At 40.2% G+C, this 14,814-nt stretch overlaps 1 protein-coding gene across 1 annotated transcript in view; it reads right to left on the bottom strand.

Moving 5' to 3' along the window:
* Positions 1-14,814, bottom strand: part of LOC115726796 (squalene synthase-like) — a 117,685-nt gene that overhangs the window by 21,510 nt on the left and 81,361 nt on the right. The window lies entirely within an intron of this gene.

Raw genomic sequence — 14,814 nt, 5'->3', positions numbered from 1 at the left:
GCTTTGGCCACCACCATTAAATGATGATAACATACCTTCCATAGATGAAAACGCAGATTTTCTTAATTAATCATGTTTATGGTCAAATATTCAATGAATTTGGTATCGATGGGGTTTCGTTCGTGTATTTTGTTCGGCACAGACGGAAAGAATGAATGGTGTTCAAGTTCCGATCTTTTGGCATACTTCAAAGGCCGGCTTCTGACCCATCACCTCCTCGGGCGTGCCAGAAGAGAAGCATGTCAATTATTGTCTCGTCGTTCGATCAAAAAAACAAAAATATTGTCTCTTGGTCAGTCCAAACCGTCGAAACGAGAGAAGAGAAGAGGAGAGATGGTGAAGCTGCAAAGAGGGCAAATTTTCATAGAGATTTGATGGGGGACGTCTGGAATCATCCAACTCTACAAAACTTTCGTTTTCTTAAAGCATTTTCCTATTATTCAACTATCAACAATAAGCTTCTTTTTGGTCTATTTTATGAATTCCTATTATTTGATCCGTTGGAGTCTGAAAGAGGTAGAGGAAGAGTTCGGGGGCTCTGTGCTTTATTTAATTCCTTAGCATTCTTCCGAGAAGCATATTGGAATGCCTTTCCAACTTCTCTGTTTTATGTTTTAAATGTATTTCTTCGCTTTTTTTCCCATTAATAATTCTTTTTTTTGCTCAAACGTTTAATGACAATTTCGTTAGATGGGGATCGGTGTAAAACAACATTTGCCGAGTGTCAATGTTGATTATATCTATCTTTCTTTTTTAACCTTATTGCTCGCTGGTACTTTTCACTTGTAAATTAAATGTAAGATGCGGTTTAAATTTATTTCAGTCTGGTTTTATTTTTGTTTTTGTTTTTTGTCTGGTTTTGTTTAGATGCAACAAAAATGATCTATCCATTATTCATTTATATAGGACTCTCACTTAAAAAAAAATAACTTTGGAAGATCAATATGGATACTTAATATTTAATATTTTCTACGAGCTTATTAGCCGATTAGTTTTCCATTATTTAGAAGGATTATTTCTAAATAGATCATTTTTGTTGCTTCGAGTTAGCGAGAAAATACTAAATATCGTGCCGTGAACTTATTTTGATCGTATTAGCGTGACCTTGGTGCTAATCTTTACATTCCAACTGAACTACTGTCGCGACCTAAAAATTCAGAAAAATTTCCAGGCTAATGGATTATCGGGTTAATTATTTAACTAACCTAACTCGGACTCTCCCAAGTCCATACCAAATCGCAACTTAAGGTTCAATTGATTAACATGCAATGTATTTTAATTTTGGAGCCGCCACTAATCATTTATGGTAGGTCGATTAGAAATCTAAATAAAATAGTGGGAGAACTATTTTATTTCTACGAACCGTAGATTAAGAGTTCGGGGACTTGATTACGCCTGATTACTCTAACGCCCTTTCGGTACCATTTTATTTTATGAAAAATCATTTGAGAAGGCAACATTAATTGATTTTAACCTAAGTCACTAACAAAGGTTATCATGTGGGCGCACAATCAATTAATGAACATCCAGAAGTCAATATAATCAGGGGAGCATGCGCCACACAAGATATTTTTTTTAAAATTTTTGATTTTTATATGAATGCATGAGAGACTACACTATATGCAATGGCATGGATTAAATGCAAGACTAAACTAGATTACATGCAAACTAAATGAATGCACAAGTAGGACCATGATTAAATTAACTACGTGACACGTGTATTAATTAAAACGAAGACATGCAATTCTAATATGCAATTTAAGCTAAAATGCAACCTAGTATAACATGCCAAGAAATAATGACATAGCAAAGATGACGTGGCATAGATGACATAACATGTATGACGTGGCATGTATGACGTGGCATGGATGACATCGCAAGGATGAATGATTTTTTTTTATATTTTCGGATGAATTAATTTCCTAAAATAGAACTATGTCAAAACAATTTTTATCTTGTATATTTTAGAGTTTACATTAAACTAAACCCTAATATATTAAAGAAAAATTATTTTAAACATGAGATTCTATCTAAACATGCAATTTCTACCCTAAAATGCAATCTAACCTAATTATTTACAAGAAAAAGATTAGATATGCAATGATCTACATGATGCTATTTTTGAAAAGATATGTAATTTTCAAATATGGAAAGTGAATGAATATAATTTTTTAGAATTTTCGAGATTAGATCACGCGACAGATATATTCTAAAAAATATGACAATCAAACAATTCAAATCAAATGAGGAAGGTGAATATGCCAATCAATTCAATCAAGAAAGTGGATATATCAAGCAAGTTTTGAAATATTTTGCGAATATTTGAGTCAATCTTTAATTCGTAATCCTACGATTAACGATTAAACCCAAATCCTTGCCTAATCGAGTATTCCATCAATAATCTTAAAGATAGACTTTCTCAATTATGTGACAAGTTGCGGATTAGGAAAGAAAATTTTCCTAGTCAATCTGTTTTTTGAAAAGATATCCACTTTTATGCAAGATATGAAAATTATACTAGGAGATATGCCACATACTTAAAATCTGCAAAATCTTCTAAATGAGGCAAGTGAACGTTCAAAATAAGAAAATATACCTAATCTCCAAGGATAAGCTTTCCTAAATCGAATTAGGTTCCGAAATTTTCAGCACAAGCTAGGACTCCTTGGACCGATCGGGAGGAACTTGCACGGAGGACTTATGGCAGCACTCGGCTAAGGCTTGGACTCATAAGACCTGTAACAATAGGAGAAAAGTTGGAGCTGATTTGTGTTACCGTTATTGACTTTGGAACATGTATCTTTCTTGCTTGTGAAAGATCCAAAAGGCACCACTTTATTCACGTAGCACGCCTGTAAAATAGACAAATTTCTTCCCTTTTTTAATGTGGCAATGAACTTCCAGTGAGTATAATACTCATGGACTTCACGTAATCAGAGTTGTGTCAGAGATTGGCTTGATGAACTTGTGATAATGGACGTCCACAGGAAAACGCCAACAACTTGTGGGACGTGAGCAAAATCTCTGGGAAGCAACAAGATCCTGACGTTTATCCGCTGGGCACCGAAAGGATTACTTCGTCGAGCACAATCTCAGGTCACAGGAGAGCTTCTCGGCCAAAGCTTTTACTCCTCTCACGTGTATCACTCTCTAATTTTCAGAATAAGAGCTGTCGATGGATCTCTCTTCTCTGTTTCTCTTTTTTAAGAGCTCCAAGTATTCTGAATCGTGGAACCCCCCGTTTCAACGTGAACATGAGTCTTATATAATGCTAGGTTTAGAGCTTCAAGTGAATATTTCATTTCCTATCTTGAGATAAAGGATATTCTTAAAGAAATCTCAAGATTTGATAATAAAATGCTGAATTATCCTCCAAGTTTTATTTTGCTAATTGGCATTATATAAATTGTGGCTATAACAATGGACTCAGCTGAATTTTGTGTGGGCTTGGGTTCATTGCTTGTCCAATTAAGTCAATTTCGCACCGCCAATGCAGATAAATGCTAATGCAAATGCATGAACATAAAATTGAGAAACATTAAATATGTTATGCATAAAAATTATTTTTGGCAAGAACTAAAGTTAATTCTCGTTTTTATGAAATATGACTGATTTAAGGAAAACAAAAATTTAGGTGTTAACAGCTGCCCCTCTTTGAGTGGAGGCTCGTAGAGGTTTCGCTCAAAGACCAAAATTGAAACCTAAATTTTGACAATGCAAATGATTTTGTTTTTATGCAATAAGAATAATGCAGGATATGCAAAATGCAGACAATAAAATTAACATGTGTAGTGACTTTCCACTTCCATTTTGGCAGAGCAAGAAGATACTTACACATGGATCGCATACGGAATACTAGGTTTTTATCCTAAATACTCTGTAATGCTAAGGAGCCTCTTTTTTTTCCCCATTCTTCATTTTGGTGAAAAATTGGGTTTTGAAGAGTTGAGTGTTTATGTCCCGGTAAGTCGCCATGCGGACTATAGACCGTGAGTCGGTAGGGATGTGAAAAGTGGTGTGACGTCCGAGCTAATTGGTACGAACACTATGTCTCTTGGCAAGTCACCATGTGGACTATAAACCGTGAGTCGGTAAAGAAGTGAAAAGAGGTGTGACGTCCGAGCCAATCGGTACGAACACTAAGTGTCTCGGCAAGTCACCGTGTGGACTATAAACCGAAAGCTGTAAAGATGAATGTGAAACCCGAGCTAATCGGTATAAACACAAAAGGGAAGTGACGCCTGAGTTGATCGTAACGAACACAAAGGGGTGTGACGCCCGAGCTAATCAGAACGAACACAAAGAGGACAACTTGAGCTAATCAAGTGCCAATTTAAGGTGAGATTTTTTGAAAGGGAATCGGGGAGCATACCCGAGTTCTTCTCTTCCGGTTAAGAATAACCTTGCCAACTACACTGTACCTGACTTTTCATTTCATATGCAAGGCAAGTACATACAATATGTTTTTTTGACAAAATTAGCTCATGTTATCAAGCTTTACCGAAACAGAATGTCAATCAAGGAAACCTATCTTGTCCTTTTGACAATCCGATGATATTGAATGAGAAACCTTCAGTCAAAAAGGACTTTTCACCCATTCTCTCATTAAAACGGCTATTTTACCCGATCATCGATACGGGTTCGAGAATCACTCAAACTCACTTCATTTGGCTTGATAAGAGTCCGGGTATTCTCGAAATCAGCATAACATGACCAATCCGAGAGGTCTTTGTGAGGGTTATAATGTAGGCTTGGTCAAAGGTTAAGCCATGGGGACTCTTGAGAGTCGTTTTGGCTTTGAAAGAATTGATACGATTTGCTGCTTCGAGTTTACAAGTCGGGAACCCCGCAAAATGAGATAGAAAAATCTTGCTCGCACTTCTTTGAGCAACATTTATGAGCATATCAAAACCTATGTTAACCCGAGTGCCTTAATCTGAAGAGCTTCGGTAAGGGTTGTAGCATAAGTTTGGGTAGGTATGAAATGAATGGTCTATTTTCACCAAAAGGGAAGCATTATCCGAGAAAATCAAGAATTGGTGATCATCCAATTGTGCTTCCACCACGGATTCTTGCTCTGATTATTTTCATTGACGATATGATGATTGTTCGAGTCTTACGCTCCATGGCTTTTCCTTTGCAAAATTTCAAGTGATCCTTCTTTTCATGAGGGAGCGTCTTGCAGGTTTTTGCTAAAGTCCTTCTCTCTTCTTCAAATTTTTTTTTTGAGAGATACTTTTTTTTAGAGATTGAGAGAGGGGACATCATTCATTGAATCTTCTATGCCCCTTCTTTGATTCTTCTAGGTTTCCACTTGCCCCAAGTCGCTTTGAACTTGCTTTGAGATGGTTTCATTTGTTTACCATGGGAATGATCACTAATCGGGTTGAAATGAATCCACCGCTCAAATTGGGTACGCAAAGGGTATAGTGTGTAGGGAGATAGAAAGAAATGCTCTTCGTCATATCTAAGGCACTCAAGCTAACACAAAATTTGCATGCAATAAATATGCTTGAAGGTTGATGCAAGTGAAAGCAAGAAAATTCTAACCATATCTGAACTTTTTGAGATGTTGCCCCAGTGTGGGGTTGTTCTTGACAGGGGTGAGAAATGAAACTTTGCTCAAAAGGGGTTAAGCGAAGGATAACTTGTAGTGTTTAGATAGAGAAAATGAATGCCTCTCATCATTTTGGTCGTCATACTTTTCTCGAGATTACCCTTTACCTTGCCAACACTGAATATTTTCGCCCAACTTGCACTGGGGATTATCGTACTTGACGTATATAGAAATGGCTTGCCTTTCGTCGTCCTAACGTTTCTCATTCAATATGATCATTTATCAAGAGCGAAACAGACTTCCCGATCAAATCCTCCTCTCAATAAAGATTAGCAAGATGACAAAATCATGTATCGACTTTTTCACTATGTGAACGCCTTTTAGGCACCCAAAATGCAACAATGATCGGTGCTATGAAAAGCTCATGCGAACAATACTAGCATATTTGGATCATATAAAGCCTTCAAGAATGGGGGCTCTTGATTGCCCCAAGATATCCATGAGGCAAGTCATATGAGGGATTATTATGCTTTGATTGTTTACTGGGGACGATTGTCATGTCGGTTGCATGCCCCCGCAAGAAAAAGTGTTACCCTTAGAACAGAATAAGTTGAAGAAGAAACACTCCCTTTTATAGGTTGGGGGTTCACTTTGGGTTTGCCCCATTTTCGATCAGGATGGATCTTGCTTGAGTGGGTGACCTCCGGAATTGCCCCCCAGATTTGGCATAGGTTGGAAGTCGGATGTCCGGTGAATTATTTCCGTTCTTGATCCCGCACAAGAAGAATGTGCATGAGTGGAGACTTGGAGAATAAAATGAAATATCCCCAATTGTTAGTCCGCTTCAGTGGTAGCAATCAAAGTCACACTTCTTAACTTGGTATCTGCAAAGGAGAAAATAAAGGGTCATTTCTAAAAAGAATGATCAAACTTGGTAAAAGATACTCCCTTTAAGATAGGGCTGTCATGGCTTTGCCCCGCTTTCAATTGGGCGACGCGGGACAATTGAGGGTGAAGCATGGATCGGCTTTGGTTGCCTGATGAACCGAGATTAGCTAGGGATCTCTAGCTTGCTTTAAAGCTCGACGTTCATGTGTGGGGCCACCCTAGGATCCATTGGGCTGATGCATAGTCAAAGTTAAGAATCTACCTCTTTACCCTGTCGCGACCCTCCTCTCAATCGGATGAGAGCAGAGCTAATGGGTCGCCCTTCCGGCCCGATTGCGTGTGGACCTTCGGACGCGGGCCTCTCCCAAGGCCCATTACCCAAATCGCAACGGAGGATAAAAATCGTAGTCGACCTTCGGTGTGGTCTAGTGGCATGTGCTACGTGTGCATGCCTCGGAGTCGTCACCAATCGTTTCGTGGAAGGTACGATTGGAAACCCTATCGAATAGCCGGGAGTTTCTATTCGATTCTGCGGGAACCAGAGAAATGGGATCGGAAACTTAGTTACGCCAACTATCAGAGTTGACGCCCTTTCGGTACCTAAGTTGATTGAATTTTCTAATCTCGGATTTCATGCAGATGAGTGAGGTACGAATCCTAAATCTAGGAGTTCATGCGGATGGGAGTGACTATCCTACCAATCACAATCAATTAAAGTAAATGCGCAAATCAAGGAATCCATAACGTGCGGATAAATCACATCAAATCAACGTGGCATTCTTAGTATAGCCCTATTGGCTTAGAGAAATGGGGTATTCAAAGCATATGAGAAGATCAAGAATGATTTGGTAGTGATTCGCCCATGAGGGGCAAAATCGTAATTTTGAGAAAATTTGGGGGATGATTTGCCAAAAAAGGGCAAAATCGTCATTTCAGACAAAATTTGGAGTGAGGAAAGTTGAAAATAGGATTGGCCACCTAAACCGACCCATTTCCTAATTTCCAACATTTTTTGGAAGTCCACAGGAATTTTTGGAGACAAATTACCCCTAAAGGGTAAAATTGTCATTTTTGGAAAGATCGGGAGGAGAAAACTCAAAAATAGGATTGGTCAGTTGATTGTGGCCACTCCTCAATTTTTGAGAATTTTTTGGAATTTTTGGGAATTTTCTACAATTTTTCCTAATTTTTTGGATTTTCTAATGATTTTTCGATTTTTTTTTTTCGGACCGGGTCAACCCGGTCAACGGACCGAGTCAACCCGGTCCACGGACCGGTCCGTCCGGTCCGGACCCCACGTCCGGACCGGCCTCCGCCAAAACGACGTCGTCCCGAAAGTTGGCGCCCAAGATTTCGAAAATTCCCGCTCGAAAGAAAGTCGACGCTCGTGATTTCGCCACGTGGCGCGACGTCGACAAATGGATCACACGACCCGAAACAACGGCTTAGATTGAAAGGAGACTTAATCCTTGCCGTTCAACTTGATTACCTAGATTAACGGTCAAGATTGAATAGTGTGATCAACGGTGACCGTTCGATCTAAGTATTTTTTTTTATTTCCGAAAATGATTTTTTTATTTATTATTTGAATTTCCGAAAATTTGATCCAACGATCGGAATGGTGACGCGTGGCCAAACCTGGGCCACGTGATCACAAAATATATTTTTTTTCGAAAAATAGAATATATTTGAAAAATGATTTTTATTTTTTCAAAAAAAAAAAAAAACGGGATGCCGACACGTGGCCTATCTTAGGCCGTCGGATCATTTTTATTCTCGGTTATGACGAACTTGCCGACGTGGCAGCCACGTGGCCGCCACGTCGGCGACACCTGGACGTTGACCGAGTCAACTTTCGTTGACCGGTCAACGTATTCGCCGGAGAAGATGATCGGCGCCGACGAACCTCGCCGGCACCTCACCGGAATTCGATTCCGACGCCTAAACCACCTCCAAACTTCGCGATTCTCCTCTCAATCGACTCCTCATGACCTCCGAAACAACATATATCGATCCGGCGCCCATATTTATTCTAAAACCGTGTGAATCAAAGGCGACCGGATGTCCATGTCCGGCGAACTTCAAGCAAATCAACTAAACACGATTTATCGTGTTGGAACTTCAAACTACTCCATCTAACATCATCCTATGAAGTGTAAGATACTTACCTGAAGGTCGATTGGCTTCGATTTCGAAGCGAGCAAGTTCGCGAGCTCGGGTAGACGGCGGGGTTATGAGGTCGACGCAAGGGGATTTCATGCACAAAAATCACAAATAAAACCACGAGCAGAGATCGGGAGGAGCGTACGAGTATTTCTAACTCAAGTACTCATGAGAACAGTGATAGATTAGGTCTAAGTTGCGAGGGATTCAATCTGGAAATGGTGAACTCGCTCACGTGTTTCAATGACCGAAGAAGAGTTGCCTGTGCTTGACGTCTTCCTCGTATCAAGGTGAAGTCAATCAACGCAATGATGCGGCCCGGCGTCGTCTAGATCGCAGAGGTTCGGAGCTCACCACTCTCGAGTTACGGAACTCCCATGGCGAAAAAAATTCCCCCTCTTAGACTTCTCTCCCCTTTTTTCTCGTCCCCAATCTTTCCCCTTTTTTCTGTTTGCGAACACTCCCTCTTTTGTCAATCCCCCCGTGCTCGCTCTAACCGTCGATCCTTCTAGATTCTTCTCGAATTTTTGTTCAAGAAAAGCCGTTCAAGAAAAACGGCCATCTGCTCTCTAACTTGCGCCCGTGGAGCTTGAGGGAGACGATGAACAGCACTGGTCTCCGGGTCGGATCCGCCCGACCCGGCAGACCCGATTCTTGCAAAGAAGGGTCAAATCGAAGTAGCAATTGACATTTTTTCACGAAATTGATGCCACAAATCATTTTCCCAACATGGATTCCCTCTGCAAAGGCGATTTTCATGAAAAATTTCTTTGAAATTGAGAGAAAACCCCAAATGTTGGGTAGGATCCGAAATCGATTTTTACAAAATTGGAATCCTTAATGAGGGAATTAACCTCAATTGAGCCTACCATTAGATTCAGAAGGTCAAAAACTATAGGATAGGGGTCATAGGATTCCATGGGTGCCTCTTAGTGAGATTTAATTTTGAATTTGGCCTTCTAGGGACTAAAATGAAAGAAATTTTTGTGCAATTAAGTCCCTAATGCCAAAATTGAGCAAATCAACATGCAATTGGATCAAAATGTGAAATGTAATGCTAGAGAACCATGTCACAACCCTCAATAGTGAAGAAAGAAAAATAAAATGACCCCAAATGGTATTTTTATGTCTAATTTGTGGGGTGCATTTGTAAAGGAACACACAGATCCGAAATGAAATTTTCAAACTTTAAGAGGTCAAAATGAAAAGAAAATAAAAATAAAAATACTGACTATTTTTCTGTATTTTTGTGACCTCGAATGGTATTTTTCTGGATTTTTTGGGTATTTTCCTATTTTCTGAAAATATCAAAAAATGCGAAAAATATGAAAAATTATTTTTTGTTCAAAAATGGTTCCTTGAGCTTGGCCAAGGCTACCAAAGTTGATTTTACAATTTTCTAATTTTTTGTGAATTTTTTATGAATTTTCAAAAATAAATCGAAAAAAAGATGATTAAAAATCGGGTGTCAACAACTGCCCCTCTTTGGGAGTGATCTCGTGAGAGGTCACTTCCAAAGATAAGGTGACACCTGAAATCTAATCGACTCAATTGGGGAAAGAGAAAATAAAGAATTGTGACATTTGATTTTCAAGCGTTCTCGCCGATAAGCTCTTATCCAAAATGAGGTCCCCTGCAGTAGTTATAAGAAGAGAGTAGGAAGAGATTTACCTAGTGCTTACATGTCCGAACTCGAGAGGCTTTCCCGTGAGTGCGAACGGATTCTAGAAGATACCTAGGGATTCATCACCAGAATTGTCCTAGGGAGGTTAAGCTTTGACCCGTATGGTAGGTCAAACCATAATGGAATTCCTAACCAGAGGAATGTGAAGGTGACTTATCCCGTCTGTGGGATTCGTCCGAGGATTTGATCCGTATGGTGGATCAGCCCATAAAAAGAATTCCTACTTGAAGGGATTCTAAAGACGACCTATCCCGTCCGTGGGATTCGTCAGGAGATTTGATCCGTATGGTGGATCGGCCCAGAAAAGAATTCCTACTTAAAGGGATTCTAAAGACGACCTATCCCGCCTGTGGGATTCGTTAGGAGATTTAATCCGTATGGTGGATTAGCCCCGAAAAAGAATTCCTTCTTAAAGGGATTCTAAAGACGACCTATCCCGCTTGTGGGATTCGTCAGAGGATCCGATCCGACCGGTGGATCATTCCGAAAAAGGCTCACCTACTAAAAGGTTTTACCCGTAAGATGATTTATCCCACCTTCGGGACTTGTCAAAAATCTTTAGAAAAGGCTTACCTACTAAAAGGTTCACCTAATAAGATGACTGATCGGGGATTTAGGGGATACCTGGAATCCTGCAGAAAGTCGAATCTGAAAATTCTTTTTAACGAAAGAGGTGTCATTCTGGGATCCGGGGTTACCGTAAATCCTGCAGAAGTTTAAACCCGAAAACTTTTCTCATCAAAAAGTGGAAATTCTTTCTTACCACGAAAGGCGTCCTTCCGGGATCCGGGGTTTCCATGAGTCCCGCGAAGTTTAAACCTGAAAATTTTTCTCCACAAGAGAAGATTATCAATCTTTTATGGGGAATCATTATCGAACCGACAAAATTTCTATGACTTAAGTCAAGTCATGAAAAAGTCCGAATGGATGTATTATGATGTCGGAGGTTATCCAAAACATCCGGCAACATACTAAAGTGATCAAAAATTCCTTGTGAGGAAAGTTTGAATCCAACGATCTGAAACTACCAAAAGAGTTTGGTTAAAACATCCATTGGAGTATTCTCATCAAAGAGGGCTTCTCACCATTTCGAGATAACAGTTTTTTCATTTTGAAAGCGCTCAAATTTCCTATCGAACCTATGCCTAGGATTCGGGATCATTCGCAGCGCATACATCTTGATCGATCGGGAGGTCTTCGAAAGGACCGTAATGTTGGGCTTGGACAATGGTTTCCAAGTGGGACTCACAATTGAGTCAAGGCTATTTGAACGAAAATCTTCAACATCTGCTCCGGGTTTACAAGTCAAGAAACCCGTAAAATGAGAAAGAAATGATCTTGCTCGTACTTCTTCGAGCTAAGCTTCTACGTTAATCCAAGTGCTTTAATCGGAAAAGACTTTTCGGGGTTGTAACGTAGGTGAGGATTGGGGACCCAAAAAGGTTTATTTTTGGGCCCAGAACATGTAAATGGGTGTGTCGTTGGTGATCATCGCAGCTTTACCACCGATATCGACCCTTAGGGATTATCCTTTGAAGAATGTTTCCAATCTTGAAGGTATACCCAAAATTCTTTGGAGAGCATCCTCGGTCTTCAAAGTGCATATTTTGCCTTTTAGAGAGCACCTCAATCTCATCGGGATGGTGCAAAGTCCTACCTCCACCGAGGATTTTCTTTTACAACCAAAACTCATTGGACATAAAGATATCATGGAATCTTTTGATACTTACAAAATCGAACACATGGTTCACCAGTGTACGAATATTTGAATGGGCATTGGCCTTGCTTTTACCATGCACTTTGCTTTTTCTTGATGCCCGGGATCGGCTTTTTCTTTTTCACTCTTTTTCAAAATCCCGCCTTTTCCTTTCTTTTTGGGAATAGGATTTTCAATGGTTGTGCTAGATATTCAATGGAAAGTTCTAGCATGCCCCAAGATGGGCTTAAGAATTTCTTGTAAATCCTGTCTCTCGAACTCTTCCGTTCTTGGAGTGTTGTCGCTTACACCTTGAGATATGCAACGATCACCAACGGGGTTCATGAAACGAATATGCAGGCTCAATTGGGCTATGCAAAGGATAAAAGTGTATAGGATAGAGAAACGAATGCTTTTCGTCATCCTAAAGCACTTGAATTATCGTATAAGCAACACACGAAGATTGATGTTAGTCCAAGCAAGAAAATTTCTAACCATTTTCCTCCCGATATTGCCAGATTTACCTCCATTTGACCCCAATGAGAGGTGGTTCTTGACAGGGGTAAAGAATGAAACCGCCGTTCAAAGGGGGTTTTCAATGGTCACCCGTAGTGTTTAAGATAGAGAAATGAATGCTTCCGTCATCTCAATCTATGTAATCGTTGCGAATAATCCCTATGTCCGCAAGTCAAGGTTTCGCTATCCCTTCCACTCCACTCATCTCTCAAGTGTGTATGGGACGTGTTTGGATAAGGTTTGCCTCTCGTCCGAGGAAAAATCCAATGAATGGTTTAAACAACTCTTGTTGGAAAAGTTTATTTTCTCTTTTTCAATTCATACCCTCAAAGGGAATTTATGGTTCACTCTGCATGTTCCAGCTGTGCTTGAATAACCTCCGTTTTTTTTTAAGATGAATGCAGATGACATGACCAATAAAAAGTCTAATTCCGAAATCAAAGGCCTCTGCGAATTACCGACATTTACAACCGTCTCTCGTCTTGTGAGATGATGGAAAGAATTCTTGCACCTATTCCGACGTCGATCTTTGGTTGTCTTTTGTGCTTGATTGTCGTTCCTTGGCAAAAAGAAACGCTCACTTGATGAGCAATAGGATTGAAATGGAAGTAATGGAACAGATACATATCACCTGCTTTCATTGCTTTGAGATGAACAAACCCCTAGCTCTTCTTGAACAGGTTGGGTCTCGGATTTCTTGTTTTTGAACCCTGCAAATTTTGTGCATGTATGCATGTATGCATGTATGTATGAATGTAATGCAGTAATTCTATGGCGACTCGGATCCTTCGTAGGAAATCCACAATCATTTCTGATTTTATTTCGGGGATAATATTTCTTTACTGCGTCGGCGTTTACGGGATATCCCAATTCATCTCCATCTGAATTTACAAGAATCAAGGCTCTTCTTGCAAGTACTTTCTTGACAACATATGGCCCATCGTAATTTGGGGTGAATTTGCCCCCTGGATGAGCGGCGTTTGGCGTTGTCTTTCTCACCACGAGGTCTTCCACCTCAAAATATCTTGGTTTCACCTTGCGATTGAACGATTTGGCTACTCTTTTCTGATAACTTTGGCCATGGCAGATAGCCTTCAGACGCTTTTCGTCAATTCGATTCAATCGCTCGCACCTTTGCTGTATCCATTCGGCTTCAGAAAGTTTGACTTCTGATAGTACCCTTAAGGATGGAATCTCCATTTCCACAGGCAAAACTGCTTCCATGCCATAAACCAGGGAATAAGGAGTTGCCCCGGTTGAAGTTCGGATCGAAGTTCGATAAGCCATCAATGCAAAGGGTAGCCTCTCATGCCAATCCCTATAATTTTCTGCAGTTTTTGACGGGATTTTCTTGATGTTTTTATTTGCGGCTTCAACTGCCCCATTCATCTCAGGGCGATAAGGAGACGAGTTAAGATGTCGAATGCCAAAGTGATCCAAGAGATCGTCGACAATCTTGTTATTCAAATTGGACCCATTGTCCGTGATAATTGCCTGAGGAGACCCGTAGCGAGAGATTATATCTCTCTTAATAAATCTTGCTACGCTCTTTGCGGTGACGTTAGCGTAAGAATTGGCTTCAATCCACTTGGTGAAATAATCGATCGCTACCAGAATAAAGCGATGACCATTTGAAGCAGCAGGGTTTATTGGCCCAATCATATCTATCCCCCACATAGAGAAAGGCCAAACTTCTGACATTTGATGAAGTTCATTTGGAGGAGCATTGATCTTATCTCCATACATCCGGCATTGATGACATGATCGCACATGTTGACTACAATCTGACTCCATGGTCATCCAATAATAACCGAGCCGCATGATCTTTTTTGCAAGGAGATGACCATTCATGTGAGGCCCACATACTCCTTCGTGAATCTCTTTCATGAGTATGTTCGCTTCCTTGGTGTTTATACACTCGAGCAACACCGAATCAAATGATCTTTTATACAGAGTCTGCCCGCTCACAAAGAATTTGGTAGCCATCTTGGCTATATATTTTTTATCTCCAGCTCGACTCCCTTCAGGAAATTCTCCTTTCAGAAGATAATTTTTGATATCGTGATACCATGGTTCACCATCAAATTCTTCTTCTATCAGCATGCGATAAGCTGGCCGGGTGATCACATCAATTCTCAAAGGCTTTATATCCAGCCCGTTCGTCACCCGCAACATAGAGGCTAATGTTGCCAAGGCGTCTGCAAACCGGTTTTGCGTTACGGGCAAGTATTCGAACGATATTTCTTCGAATTCAAAAGCAAGTTCTTCCCGAAACTCATGATACGGGATGAGTTTGGAATCCTTCGTTCT

Source organism: Rhodamnia argentea, chromosome 6 (assembly GCF_020921035.1).
Source record: "Rhodamnia argentea isolate NSW1041297 chromosome 6, ASM2092103v1, whole genome shotgun sequence".
Taxonomy (NCBI): Eukaryota; Viridiplantae; Streptophyta; class Magnoliopsida; order Myrtales; family Myrtaceae; genus Rhodamnia; species Rhodamnia argentea.
The sequence above is the reverse complement of the archived record's forward strand: the minus strand, read 5'-3'. Positions and strand labels throughout refer to the sequence as shown.